Below are 13615 nucleotides of genomic sequence, written 5' to 3'. Positions count from 1 at the left end.
CCAGCGCCAACCTCGTGTGAATGCTCTGAAAAGCTAATCATTTGCGTATCACAGCATCTTCTTACTTTGGTTAAATTTCTCGTCTGTAGCACGTCATCTCCGTGGTGTAGCAATTTTAATGGCCAGTAGTGTATATTATGCTGCTGGCCTTAAAGAAGAAAAATTTGCTGGGAAAGACACTGATGTAAGTTTGTATCAGGAACTTCGACCATAAATACTAGGAGACTGGCCCTGCTGTGCAGAAGCTATAGGGCTGGTGTGGCTCCAACATAAACCACGTGAGTGTTGGCAAAACGTGGTGGGATTTCAAATTAGCGGTCTGCCATCCTATGTTTGTATCGTATTTTCCCCACATTTCTCAATTGACTGCCAAACGCTCCCAACAAAAATTACTCTTTTTATTTGCGAAAAATTATCCAGAACTACATTTGACGTGGATTTGTTCACAGTACCATTTAAAATCTAACAAATACATCGAACGCCACTCTGGTGGGCAGCGGGACGAAATTACTGTAAACTATCAATTAAAGTAAAATGTCGTTAAAATTGTTTTAAACAGTAAGAGTGGGCTCGTGTCAAAACTTTAAACATTGGATTCGCCGCGTTTTGAGCTCTAGTCACTTATAAAATAAATTGGGATATGGGAATTACGTCCACTGTAGGTGCCAAAATTGTCGACTTTAGGAGCAGGTCTATTTTAAAGTATCAATTTTAGGTGCACTTCAAAGGTTCACTTCCCACTATTTTTACAAAATTTTAAAGTATCAGTTTAAAAAAAAAAACGTAACGTGCTACAGTTCTATTCTAATACAATATTTTACTAACTCGCAGTTATCACACACATTCTAACAACATTCAGACTTACAGGCAATGGAAGCACAGATTTCAGAAGACGAGGCATCATCTAACGAACGCCTTCTAGTGTGTGATTTACGGAGGTTAGACCTCTTCGATTTCATATGCTCAGGAAAATCAAAAAGTGTCGGGATAGAATCACCACTTAGCCAATTCCCTCCAGTCTTAGCCCTATAAAAACATCAGGATTAAAATTGACAGACCCTCTAAATATAAATTATAAATATACATTGTAAATAATAACTAACCTATCAAAACACTTCTCCTCGAAGTGCTTCGACCAAGGCGCGTATGCGCAGATGGCTTAAGGTTGTGCCGTTTCAGGGCCTGTATCCAAAGCTGCCTTCGTTTCTCATCTTTAGGGAAACTATGAGTAAGAACGAGAAACAGTTATACTTACTTCTGTAACCGAATTATCATAGATACTTCCCAAAATGTAATATGAGTCTGACTTTACAGGCATCACTTTCAACACTTTAATTTACGTTATACTCTATTTCAAGTGTAAAAAACATATGAAAGTCACTTCAGCAAATTTCAATAAACGCATCTGCACTATCATAGAAACACTTACACGTGAAATGTAATGCCATTTCCCCCGACAAAACGCTGAGCACAGCCATAAGCGCAACACGAAACAACCATGTTTCGCCAACATTCACGTGACTTCGGCCCAGAGATGTTGGAGCCACGAAAATGACGTCAGGGCCAGTCTATTATACAGGGTGAGTCACCTAACATTACCGCTGGATATATTTCGTAAACCACATCAAATACTGACAAACCGATTCCACAGACCGAACGTGAGGAGAGGGGCTAGTGTAATTGGTTACTACAAACCATAAAAAATGCACGGAAGTATGTTTTTTAACACAAAGCTACGTTTTTTTTAAATGGAACCCCGTTAGTTTTGTTAGCACATCTGAACATATAAACAAATACGTAATCAGTGCCGTTTGTTGCATTGTAAAATGTTAATTACATCCGGAGATATTGTAACCTAAAGTTGACGCTTGAGTACCACTCCTCCGCTGTTCGATCGTGTGTATCGGAGAGCACCGAATTACGTAGGGATCCAAAGGGAACGGTGATGGACCTTAGGTACAGAAGACACTGGAACAGCACATTACGTCCACATGCTAACACCTTTTTATTGGTCTTTTTCACTGACGCACATGTATATTACCATGAGGGGTGAGGTACACGTACACACGTGGTTTCCGTTTTCAATTACGGAGTGGAATAGAGTGTGTCCCGACATGTCAGGCCAATAGATGATCAATGTGGTGGCCATCATTTGCTGCACACAACTGCAATCTCTGGCGTAGTGAATGTCGTACACGCCACAGTATATCTGGTGTAATGTCGCCGCAGGCTGCCACAATACGTTGTTTCATATCCTCTGGAATTGTAGGCACATCACGGTACACATTCTCCTTTAACGTACCCCACAGAAAGAAGTCCAGAGGTGTAAGATCAGGAGAACGGGCTGGCCAATGTATGCGTCCTCCACGTCCTATGAAACGCCCGTCGAACATCCTGTCAAGGGTGAGCCTAGTGTTAATTGCGGAATGTGCAGGTGCACCATCATGCTGATACCACATACGTCGACGCGTTTCCAGTGGGACATTTTCGAGCAACATTGGCAGATCATTCTGTAGAAACGCGATGTATGTTGCAGCTGTTTGGGCCCCTGCAATGAAGTGAGGACAATGTTTCAAGCGGCAACTTTAGGTTAGAATATCTCCGGATGTAATTAACATTTTTACAATGCAACAACTGGCACTGATTACGTATTTGTTTATATGTTCAGATGTGCTAACAAAACTAACGTGGTTCCATTTTAAAAAAACGTAGCTTTGTGTTAAAAAACATACTTCCGTGCATTTTTGTATGGTTTGTATTAACCAATTACACTAGCCCCTCTCCTCACGTTCGGTCTGTGGAATCAATTCGTCAGTATTCGATGTGGTTTACGAAATATATCCAGCGGTAACGTTAGGTGACTCACCCTGTATTTATGGTCGAAGGTCAGGAACAGTATTGGTCGTAATAATCTGCGCTGGGGAGCTCCTACGTCTGTGTGTTTTGGTTCTGATAAGTGTTTTACTAAAAGTTTTGACTTTTTTATTTTATGTTGATATAGGTCCTATCTGTTGATGTACGACGCTGTTACTGTAACGAGCTGGAGAAGGTTGTTTTGCGGAGGTGGGCAAAACTCATGATTACTACATTACCAATTTAGTGAAGGAGCCATTACTTTCTGACTGACCCTCGCAGTTCTGGTTGGCGGCTGCTGCGGCTACGTACCGGCGCTCTCGGTGCCGCGTACGTCGGGGCACGCCTGGTAGCGCAGCAGGAGGCGCGAGGCGTCGGTGCAGGGCTCGGCGCGCGACTCGGGCACGCGGCAGTCGGCGGCGCCGGCGCCGCGGCTGTACGTGAAGCTGAAGGGCGGCCCGCCGTCGAATGGGCAGGGCGCCGGCGCGCCGGCCACGCGGAACATGGAGAACAGCGCCGCGTCGCCCGTGATCTTCTCGCACAGGTTGGCCAGCGTGTCGCGCCGGTCGCAGTACGCTGCAACACACGGCGCGCCGGTCCCCACCTGTCATCAGCTCCGTTCACCTCTCCATGTCCCTTATAGCTACTGGTCTGCGCCAATGCGGGTATCAACAGCTCTACACTACCTCATCAAAAGCACACGGATATTCCTATTGACCACCAGACCGTCATTACACACCTAGGTGACAAAAGTCAGCCGGCCGCGGTGGTGTAGCAGTTCTGGCGCTGCAGTCCGGAACCGCGGGACTGCTACGGTCGCAGGTTCGAATCCTGCCTCGGGCATGAGTGTGTGTGATGTCCTTAGGTTAGTTTAAGTAGTTCTAAGTTCTAGGGGACTTATGACCTAAGATGTTGAGTCCCATAGTGCTCAGAGCCATTTGAACCATTTGACAAAAGTCATGGGATACCTAGTAACATCGCGTCCCACTTTTTCCAGATATAGTGGAGCTACTCGGTGTGGCGTGGACTCAATAAGCCGTTGGAAGTCCCCTGCAGGAATACTGAGACATTCTGCATCTACAGCCGTCCATAATTGCAAAAGATCTGCCGGTGCAGGATTTTGAACAGGAAATGATCTAGAATGAAATTTTCACTCTACAGCGGAGTGTGGCGGAATTAAAGCTGTGAGGACGGGGAATGAGTCGTGCTTGGGTAGCTCAGTTGGTAGAGCACTAGCCCGTGAAAGGCAAAGGTCGCGAGTTCGAGTCTCGGTCCGGCACACAGTTTTAATCTGCCAGGAAGTTTCACGAAATGATCTCTCGATTATGTCCCGTAAATGTTCAACGAGTGGCCACATCGTTTTCTCGAACTGTCCAGAATCTTCCTTAAACAAGTTGCGAACAGTAGTGCCCCGTTGGCATGGTGAACTGTCATTCATAAAAGTCCAACATTGTTTGGGAACATGAGGGAACATGAGTTCGGTGAATGGCTGCAAATAGTCTCCAGGTACGCCAGTACAGTCACTTCCAGCCAACGTTCTGTTCAGCTGGACCAGAGGACCCTCTCCATTCCATGTAAAAACAGCCCACAGTATTATGGACCAGCTACTAGCTTGCACAGTGCCTCTCTGGCAACCTCAGTCCATGGCTTCGTAGGGTATGCGCCACATTGGAACCGTACCATCAACATGAATTCAATGAATGGTAGCAAATGAGTAGTGTCGCGCAATAGTAAAGAGTTGGAAACGTGGAATATTGTCAAAGTTTCGTTACCTATGCCGAGAGCCAGAGGCAGTAGGTTAGCCAAGAGCTAAGAGTATTGCACATATATCGGAATGTGTCGTCACGCAGGGGCAATGGCCTGGTTACGCACAACAGGCGAGAGAGAATTGCTTAGCACGCGGGTTTGTGTTGGACGGAGACTTTCGTAGAGTGCAAGACAGAGGTATAGCGTCAGCTGTACTGCTTTTCACAACTTCGGTAAGTCTTCCACAACAACACGTAACTGTCGCAAGAACACCTAAGGGCCGAGTACGACAGATGAATCAGCAGTATAAGTGGAAAGAATGCGGTCATTACAAACGAGCATGACGTCAGGACGTCGCTCGAGCTTCCTTTAAATACGCCAGCTTTGATAGCAACAAGACACTCGCAGTTGCACTCGCACTCGCAGTTAGACTTGGAGTTAGATGTGTACTGGGTCGCTGCGTAGCGCTCAGCTCGGTGATCGACATGTTAATCTTTATTAAGGAGATGTTGCAGTAACGGCGGCCAATCCAGCAGCAGACGTGAGGGGACAGTACCAGCTCTGGTCCTCTCTGCTGCCGCTGTCAATCATCAACCCTGGATTAGCAGACATTGCGGCAGACTCGCTCGTCGCCAATGCTGACCATATCAGTGAGCCGTCGTCGAGATCGTGCGGGGCCTAGGCCCTGTGCATCCACCGTAACAACCGGGTGAGCCGACGACGCTGGGGGGACTGCAGCCCGTTCCGCCCGTCCACCGCGGCAGAGCCACCAGGAGGAGCAGGGAAGAAGAAGGGGTGGGATAGAGTACACTCCGCACTACGAGAACGCTTCTCGTGCCGACAGCGCCGGGACTCCAACCCGGAGCCATCCACGCGTAGCAGCTTGCTGTCCGCAGCAGAGCCGCCGTCCAGCCGGGCGACGCCAGCCACGCGCGGCCAAAGTAAGTACATTCCACCGCTACGTCACAGCACGCGTCGCTGCGCTAGCAAGACTGCGCGGCCCGGATCTGGTGTCATCGCTACGAGTCAGCGAGGACTCGTAGCGAGGACTCGGGGAAGGTCGTTGATATCGCCAAGCCACATTGTACTCGGCAGGAATAAAGTTGTTATGAATGAATAATGTTTCTTTGGCGTTTCTGACTCTTCTACAGCCATTTCCTAGCATCCTGACAACTGGAGAGGTCACCGCTCGGCCATCCAGTCCACCATAGGCGACTGGGACCACCGGGGCGCCTACAAATGGTCTCCAGTTACGCCAGTACAGCCACTTCCAGCCAACGTTCTGTTCAGCTGGACCAAAGGACCCTCTCAATTCCATGTAAAAACAACCCACAGTATTATGGACCAACTACTAGCTTGCACAGTGCCTCTTTTGCAACTTCATTCCATGGCTTCGTAGGGTATGTGCCACATTGGAACCGTACCATCAACATGAATTTAATGAATGGCTGCAAATGGTCTCCAGGTACGAAAGTACAGTCACTTACAGCCAGTGTTCTGTTCAGTTGGACCAGAGGACCCTCTCCATTCCATGTAAAAACAGCCCACAGTATTATGGACCAACCACTAGCTTGCACAGTGTTACGTTGACAACTTCGGTACATGGCTTCGTAGGGTATGCGCCACATTGGAACCATACCATCAATTCTTACAAAATGTAATCCGTACTCATCTGACCTGGCCATTGTTCTCCAGACGACTAAGGTCCAACTAATGTGGTCACGAGTCCAGGTGATGCGCTGCAGGCGATGATGTGCGGTTAGCAAAGACACACACGTCCGTCGTCTGCTGCCATAGCCCATTAACGCCAAATTTCGCTGCAGTGTCCTATCATAGACGTTCGTCGTATATCCACATTGAGTGCTGCGGTTATTTCGCGCAGTGTTGCTGGTCTGTTAGTACTGAAAACTCTACGAAAACGCCGCTGCTTTCGGCCGTTAAGTGAAGGCCGTCAGTCACTGCGTTGTCCATGATAATCTCGGCACACTCTTGACAATATGGATCTTTTATAATATTGAACTCCGTAGCGATTTACGAAATGGAAATTCCGATACGTCTTGCTCCAACTACCATACCGCTTTGGACGTCTATTAATTCCCGCCGTGTGGCCATAATCACGTAGGAAACGTTTTCACATGAATCATGTGAGTACAAATATTAGGTCCGCCAATGCAGTGCCCTTTTCTACCTCGTGTAAGCGATACTATCGCCATCTGTATATCTGCATATCGCCATCCCATGACTTATTTCACCTCATTGTAAAAGGAGTCTTGGAGTACTGTAACGTCGGTAGAGAACCAGTAACAGCAGAATGTGTACATCAGAAGAGTTCAGTGACTGAATTAGTCACTGGATATCATGAATAACAAATCCATCAGCCATATTTCAACGCTTGTAAAGTTACTGTTGGTGATGTGATAGTGAAGCGGAAAACTGGAGGAACAACCGCAGCTTAATCGACCCCAAGTACCACCGGAAAGGGAACGTTGAATATTCCAGAGAGTGGTTCCAAAAAACCGCATGAAACCGGAAGGAGGCAACGCTCGGGAGTTTTAAAGTGCTACCAGTAGTCCAGCTAGCACAACGACTGTCCGTAGGCAGATCAAAAGAATGGGTTACACTGGGCGAGCACCTCCTCGTACACCACACAGTACCAAGCGACGACTCAGGTGATGTAAAGAGTGGCGCCACAGGATAGTGGATGACTGGAAACGAGCGGTTTGGAGCCACGAATCACGATATATCCTGTGGCGATCCAATGGAAGGGTTCTGGTTTGTTGAATGTCTAGAAAACCTTACCTTCTGTCGTGTGTAGTGCCAACAGTGAGATACGGGTGATGTAGTGTTAAACTGTCCTCTCACGGAACGTGAAATCGCACGTGGAAGAGGAGCTGGTGACGTCACAGAGTGGAATGCCACTTTCCACTACATTGCAGTGTGTTATAATGTGTGTGCTACGAAAGTGAATTTCTACGGCGCAATGACGATCTATCGCCGGCCGCGGTGGTCTAGCGGTTCTGGAGCTGCAGTCTGGAACCGCAGGACTGCTACGGTCGCAGGTTCGAATCCTGCCTCGGGCATGGGTGTGTGTGATGTCCTTAGGTTAGTTAGGTTTAAGTAGTTTTAAGTTCTAGGGGACTTATGACCTAAGATGTTTAGTCCCATAGTGCTCAGAGCCATTTTTGACGATCTATCGAAAGTATGTTTTTGCACAATTCGCATATTAAATATGAGATAATGACATTTTTACATATAGTCTTTAGACACTCTACGCCATGTACCGAGAACCGGTTGCTTTGCCGAAGCTGTAGCGCAATTAATAGCTCTTGTCAGCTTGCGAGCAGAGAAGAAACTAATAGCAGGTTCGCGTTCATCTTCTTCCAATGTTTTTTAACTTTTTGTTTTCTAAAGGATTCTGTGTTTCTCTGTATTTATTCACTTACTTAACACTCCTCATTGCAAATCATTGCCATTCATGTACTGAGCTAAATATGAGATAATACATTGAAGCGCCAAAGAAACGTATAGGCATGCGTATTCAAATACGCAGATATGTAAACAGGCAGAATATGGCGGTGTGGTCGGCAACGCCTATATAAGTGCCTGGCGCAGTTGTTTGATCGGTTACTGTTGCTACAATGGCAGGTTATCAACATTTAAGTGAGTTTGAACTTGGCGTTAGAGTCGGCGATGAGCGCTGGGACACAACATCTCCGAGGTAGCCATGAAGTGGAGAAATTTCCCATACGGCCGTTTAACGAATGAATCGTGAATATCAGGAATCCGGTAAAATATCCGACACTGCTCCAAGCACCATGTTACTTAACATCTGAGATCATCAGTCCCCGAGACTTGGAACTAATGAAACCTAACTAACCTAAAGATATCGCACACATCCACGCCCGAGGCAGGATTCGACCCTGTGACCGTAGCAGCAGCGCAGTTCCGGACTGAAGCACCTAGAACCGTTTTTTTGTTTAATCTCATTTAGTTCGTTAACGTTAGTTGCATCCGCTCGGGGCGGACGTCGTTGACCCATTAACTCAGTTTTTTATTACAGAGGGCAGCTAACCCCCTGACCGAACACGCTGAGCTACCGTGCCGGCTAGTACCGCTTGGCTACAAGGTCTGGCAACAAAAGTACAACCCTTCCGCAAACTGCTATAGATTTCAATGTTGAGCCTCTAACAAGTGTCAGCGTGCGAACCATTCAACGTAACATCATCGACATGGGCTTTCGGAGCCAAAGGCCCACTCGTGTACCCTTGATGACTGCACGACAAAAAGCTTTACGCCTCGCCTGGGCCCGTCAACACCAACATTGGGTTGTTGACGATTGAAAACATGTTGCCGGGTCGGACGAATCTCATTTCAAATTGCATCGAGTGGATGACGTGTACGGGCATGGAGACAACCTCATGAATCCAATGACCCTGCATGTCAGCAGGCGACTGTTCAAGCTGGTGGAGGCTCTGTAATGGAGTGGGGCGCGTGCAGTTGGAGTTATATGGGATCCCTGATACATCTAGATACGACTCTCGCAGGTGACACGTACGTGAGCATCCTGTCCGATCACCTGCATCCATTCATGTCCACTGTGCGTTCCGACGAAGTTGGATGATTCCAGCAGGATAATGCAAGTTTAAACACTTCCGCTGGCCATCAAACTCGCCAGACATGAACATTATTGGGCATACCTATGACGCCTTGCAACGTGCTGTTCAGAAGAGATCTCCGACTCGTCGTTCTCTTACGGATTTATGGACAGTCCTGGAGGATTCATGGTTTCAATTTCCTTCATCATTATTTCAGATATTAGAGGAGTCCATGCCACGACGTGTTGTGACACAGCTGAGTGGTCACGGGGGGTGGGGGGCTATCGATATGAGGCAGATGTACCAGTTTCTTTGGCTCTTCACTGTACATACGAGCTACTATAAGGCCTCGAGTAAATACTTTGTGTGGATGTAAAAAACTAAATATTTTCTTGGGCAACTCAGTTTATGTCTCATTCAGCGCCACTTTTCGTCGTAACGAGTATTCAGAAACACGCCACTGTTTGTATTATTTAGTTACTTCCAGGTCACGCAAGATAAGGTTCAAAAATGGTTCAAATGACTCTGAGCACATCGTAGGTCATCAGTCCCCTAGAACTTAGAACTACTTAAACCTAACTAACCTAAGGACATCACACACATCCATGCCCGAGGCAGGATTCGAACCTGCGACCGTAGCAGTCCCGCGGTTCCGGACTGCAGCGCCTAGAACCGCACGGCCACCACGGCCGGCCGCAAGATAAGGTACTTTGGAAACTCCGAGAGGGCAGTTGCATCATATTCTGATTATATGTTTTGTTGTATGAAGTTATTACTAGCTCGTCACTGCAAAAGATAATTACGTTATGTATGACTGCACAAACATTCAGTTTTATCTTATTAATGTCGCGGCCCATAGTTTTTGTCCTCTCCAAACTTCACACTGTTTGTGTAAAAATGTGATAAAAGACGACTTACAGACGCCAGCTACTCAAGAGAATCTACGGTGTTTCATCTTTTCATTTTTTTCCTTTCTCCCTCAAATATTATTCAATTTTTTATGTGAGTAATTACAATTTCCGAAAGTCGATTCTTAAAATTTAGTGCACTTTCCCCAAAGACCTTTTCCGAAATAAGCAAGATTTCCGCTCAGCCCAGAATTTGATTTGAAGTTGACGTTGACTGAAAGCGCCTATCTTCAAGTAACAGCGAGGAACCTTCAACGGGAAGCCACGTCTCACGAGAAGGAACACAATTTTCTTCCTACCAGTTCCGAACTCGCGTCTCATCGGGGGTCGTTTTACACACGCAGGCTCCCGAACGGCCGAAGTCACCTCTCACCGCCCGTGTGTGTTACTCCTCGGAGTTCTACGGCGAACTTCTGAAGAGGCTCATTCAGAGACGGAATCGGAGTACACAATCTGTGAGGCTGTCTCCGAGAACTGCAGAGACAAGAGCTGGAAAGGAAAGTAGCTCTTACACCGTAAACCCAGGACGGGCCTTCATTTCGTTTCAGCGCATGTAGACATTTACTAGTTACACCATTTTCCTTACCGATGAAGGTTACTTTAATTTAATAACGTTATTCTTTAAATCTCTCTCAAGTACTTGCATTGCCTCTAACGTCAGTTTAAATTTCTTTAAGTAAGTTTCATTTAATCTTGGATTCACCTCTCGCTGTTTTCTAAGCACTTAAAAACTGTATTGTAACTATAACGACGTTAACCGACACACAAGCAAGCACACACCTCGAGTTACCAAATACCTCACGTACGTCACAGCAGTGTTAATTAAATTTGTTTTCTTTTTTTTTTTAACTCTGTAAATTCTTAGCAAGTAAATACTGGATCCGAAAATAATCATTTCTATGCATGTGTGCAGCAGAGTTATGAATATTCAGCAAACACGTGTGTACAAGCATACACATGCAAGAAAACTTCCTAACAAATTTATATTCGATACTTAATTCTCGCCGACCGGAGTGGCCGTGCGGTTCTAGGCGCTACAATCTGGAACCGCGTGACTGCTAGGTCGCAGGTTCGAATCCTGCCTGGGGCATGGATGTGTGTGATGTCCTTAGGTTAGTTAGGTTTAATTAGTTCTAAGTCCTAGGCGACTGGTGACCTCAGAAGTTAAGTCGCATAGTGCTCAGAGCCATTTGAACTTAATTCTCCTTCTTCAGAACTGCTTGCGATGCTGTGGCATCCGCATTGTATATCCTATTTCGATCGTCATCACTTACTTTCCTACGCAAATATCAAAACTCATCTACTGCTGTTAGTATATCATTTCCTAAATTAATATCCTCACCGTTACCTGATTTGATTCAACTACATTCCGTTACCCTTCTTTTGATTTCGTTGATTTTCATTTTATAACCTCTTTTCGAGACACTGTCTATTCCGTTCAGCTGCTTCTCGAAGTCCTGTCTCTGACAGAATTACAGCGTCATCGGCAAACCTCAGAGTCTGTATATACTTATGTGGATATGGTGTCTGTTCTTTCGGACATGTCCGAAAGAATAGGCACCATATGCACATAAGTATATAGTTCTGGCAACACCGGCCATGACCTTCTTCTTCTGTGCGCATGCACACATATTCCCCGATCTCTTACGGGACTTGGTAAGAATGTCTTCCACGAGTAATGAGTGTGTTGGGGTGGGACACTACGAATGTAGCGTGTAGACATACAAGGTGAGAGTGTGGGTCTCGCGGGAGGTGTGAGCGAGATAGTCGCTGCAGTCGCGCTGTCCTCTGTGCCCTCGGTGACTCAGATGGATAGAGCGTCTGCCATGTAAGCAGGAGATCCCGGGTTCGATTCCCGGTCGGGGGACACATTTTCACCTGTCCCCGTTGATATATATCAACCCCCGTTAGCAGCTAAAGGTATTAATACAATTCTAGAGTCTTCATGTTTTCTTCCTGAACTTTAATTCTCTTTCCAAATTTCTGCTTCATCGGGGATAGGCTACGATCCTCTCTTACTCCCCTCATCAAACACTGCTTCCTCTTCCTGTCCTTCGACCACATAACTACAGTCTGGTTTCTGCACAAATTGTTTTAATATACATCATTAACCATTATTCGGTTTACTCATTGCTAAGTATCGTGACCGCATTTATTCATTTACTTCTTACATAATGAGACCTTCGACTAGACGTCTCCACCCGCGGAGATCTTTAGCGTTTCTTAAAATAATGCAAAGACGTAGGCTGGTAATCTTCTTCGCTTGATCCAGCCATCAATTTGCTACTCTTACACGAGATCTTCTCTTTCGGTTGGAAAACTGTCTTTTATAAATTATCCCTTTCTGTTCTCAAAATTTTCCCAAGTAACTGGAAGTATCTTTGGCTGACATGCGAAGATAAGCTTCTTGTGATGTTAAGTTCGTCTGTAATGAAAGCATTGCTTCTTCTTTCTGTCCACGATACACTTAACCTCTTCCGCCAACGCGACATCTCGAAGGCATCAATTCTGCTATTGTCACTAGCTTTAACGGTGCAGACCTCGGAGCCGCACAAGAATATAGGAAACAGCAACGTTTCCTCTAAGCGCATCTTGCATCTTTGTTGCTTTAAATATTGTCCTGTCCTGCCAGATCATAGTGAGTTTAACCATTGCGGTTCTGCAAAGTTGTTCTACGTCTTTATTACGCTGTCGTTTGTCATTTGTAATAGTACTTAGATGTACTCGGTCATTCACTACCTCCACATCCTTTAAGCTTCCTGTAAGCTGAATTTGACCTAAACCTTGGAGATAAATAACCCTAATTTGGTTTTATTTTCATGTTTATCTATAGACCAAAACTTAAACTAACAGTCTTTACTCTGGATACAAGACCATCAAGCTCTTCCTCACTTCCTGCAATGACGATAGTATCATGTGCAAAGCGTAGGTTGTTGATTTTCCTCGCAACAATTGAAATTCCACCATCCCAGCCATTCAGTGCATGCCTGACGACATACTCTACTTAGATGTCACAGAGTTGACAGTATACAATCTTGTCTGACTCCATTCTGTCATATCGAAAAAGTAATATGAGAAAAAAGCAAAAAGGTTCGTCTGGGAGGTTATGTTGCATTGACTGACCTAGAGAAAGCATATGATAATGTCTCCACCAACAAACTGTGGGAAAAGCTAAAGAGAGTTAGATAAAATATTGCTAAATGTGATGAAGTTATATGAAAATAACACAGGAGAGTAAGGATTGGGGATAGTTGGACAGAAGAACTGGAGGTGAACAGTGGTCTCCTGCAGAGACATAGGCTGTCTCCGACCTTCTTTAAAGTACATCTAGGAGCGATACTGCAAACTTGTTATAGAAAATTCCAGGTTTTGGGAGTGACAATAGAAGACAACAAGATATTTAGCAAGTATTTTGCAGATGACCAGATTGTAATAGCAAAAGATGAAGATGATTTGCGCCGGCATGAAGATGAACCTCAAGAAGTGTGAGTACTTGGCTGCTGGAATGGAAAA

The 13615-nt window shown here is 45.7% G+C and overlaps 1 non-coding gene across 1 annotated transcript; it reads left to right on the top strand.

Annotated features, from left to right (window-relative positions):
* Positions 1 to 11895: 11895 nt before the first annotated feature.
* Trnat-ugu (transfer RNA threonine (anticodon UGU)) lies at positions 11896 to 11969 on the top strand. Its single transcript has one exon. It is a non-coding gene; the product is annotated as a tRNA-Thr (tRNA).
* Positions 11970 to 13615: the final 1646 nt, after the last annotated feature.

Source organism: Schistocerca cancellata, chromosome 3 (assembly GCF_023864275.1).
Source record: "Schistocerca cancellata isolate TAMUIC-IGC-003103 chromosome 3, iqSchCanc2.1, whole genome shotgun sequence".
Classification (NCBI taxonomy): Eukaryota; Metazoa; Arthropoda; class Insecta; order Orthoptera; family Acrididae; genus Schistocerca; species Schistocerca cancellata.
The sequence above is the reverse complement of the archived record's forward strand: the minus strand, read 5'-3'. Positions and strand labels throughout refer to the sequence as shown.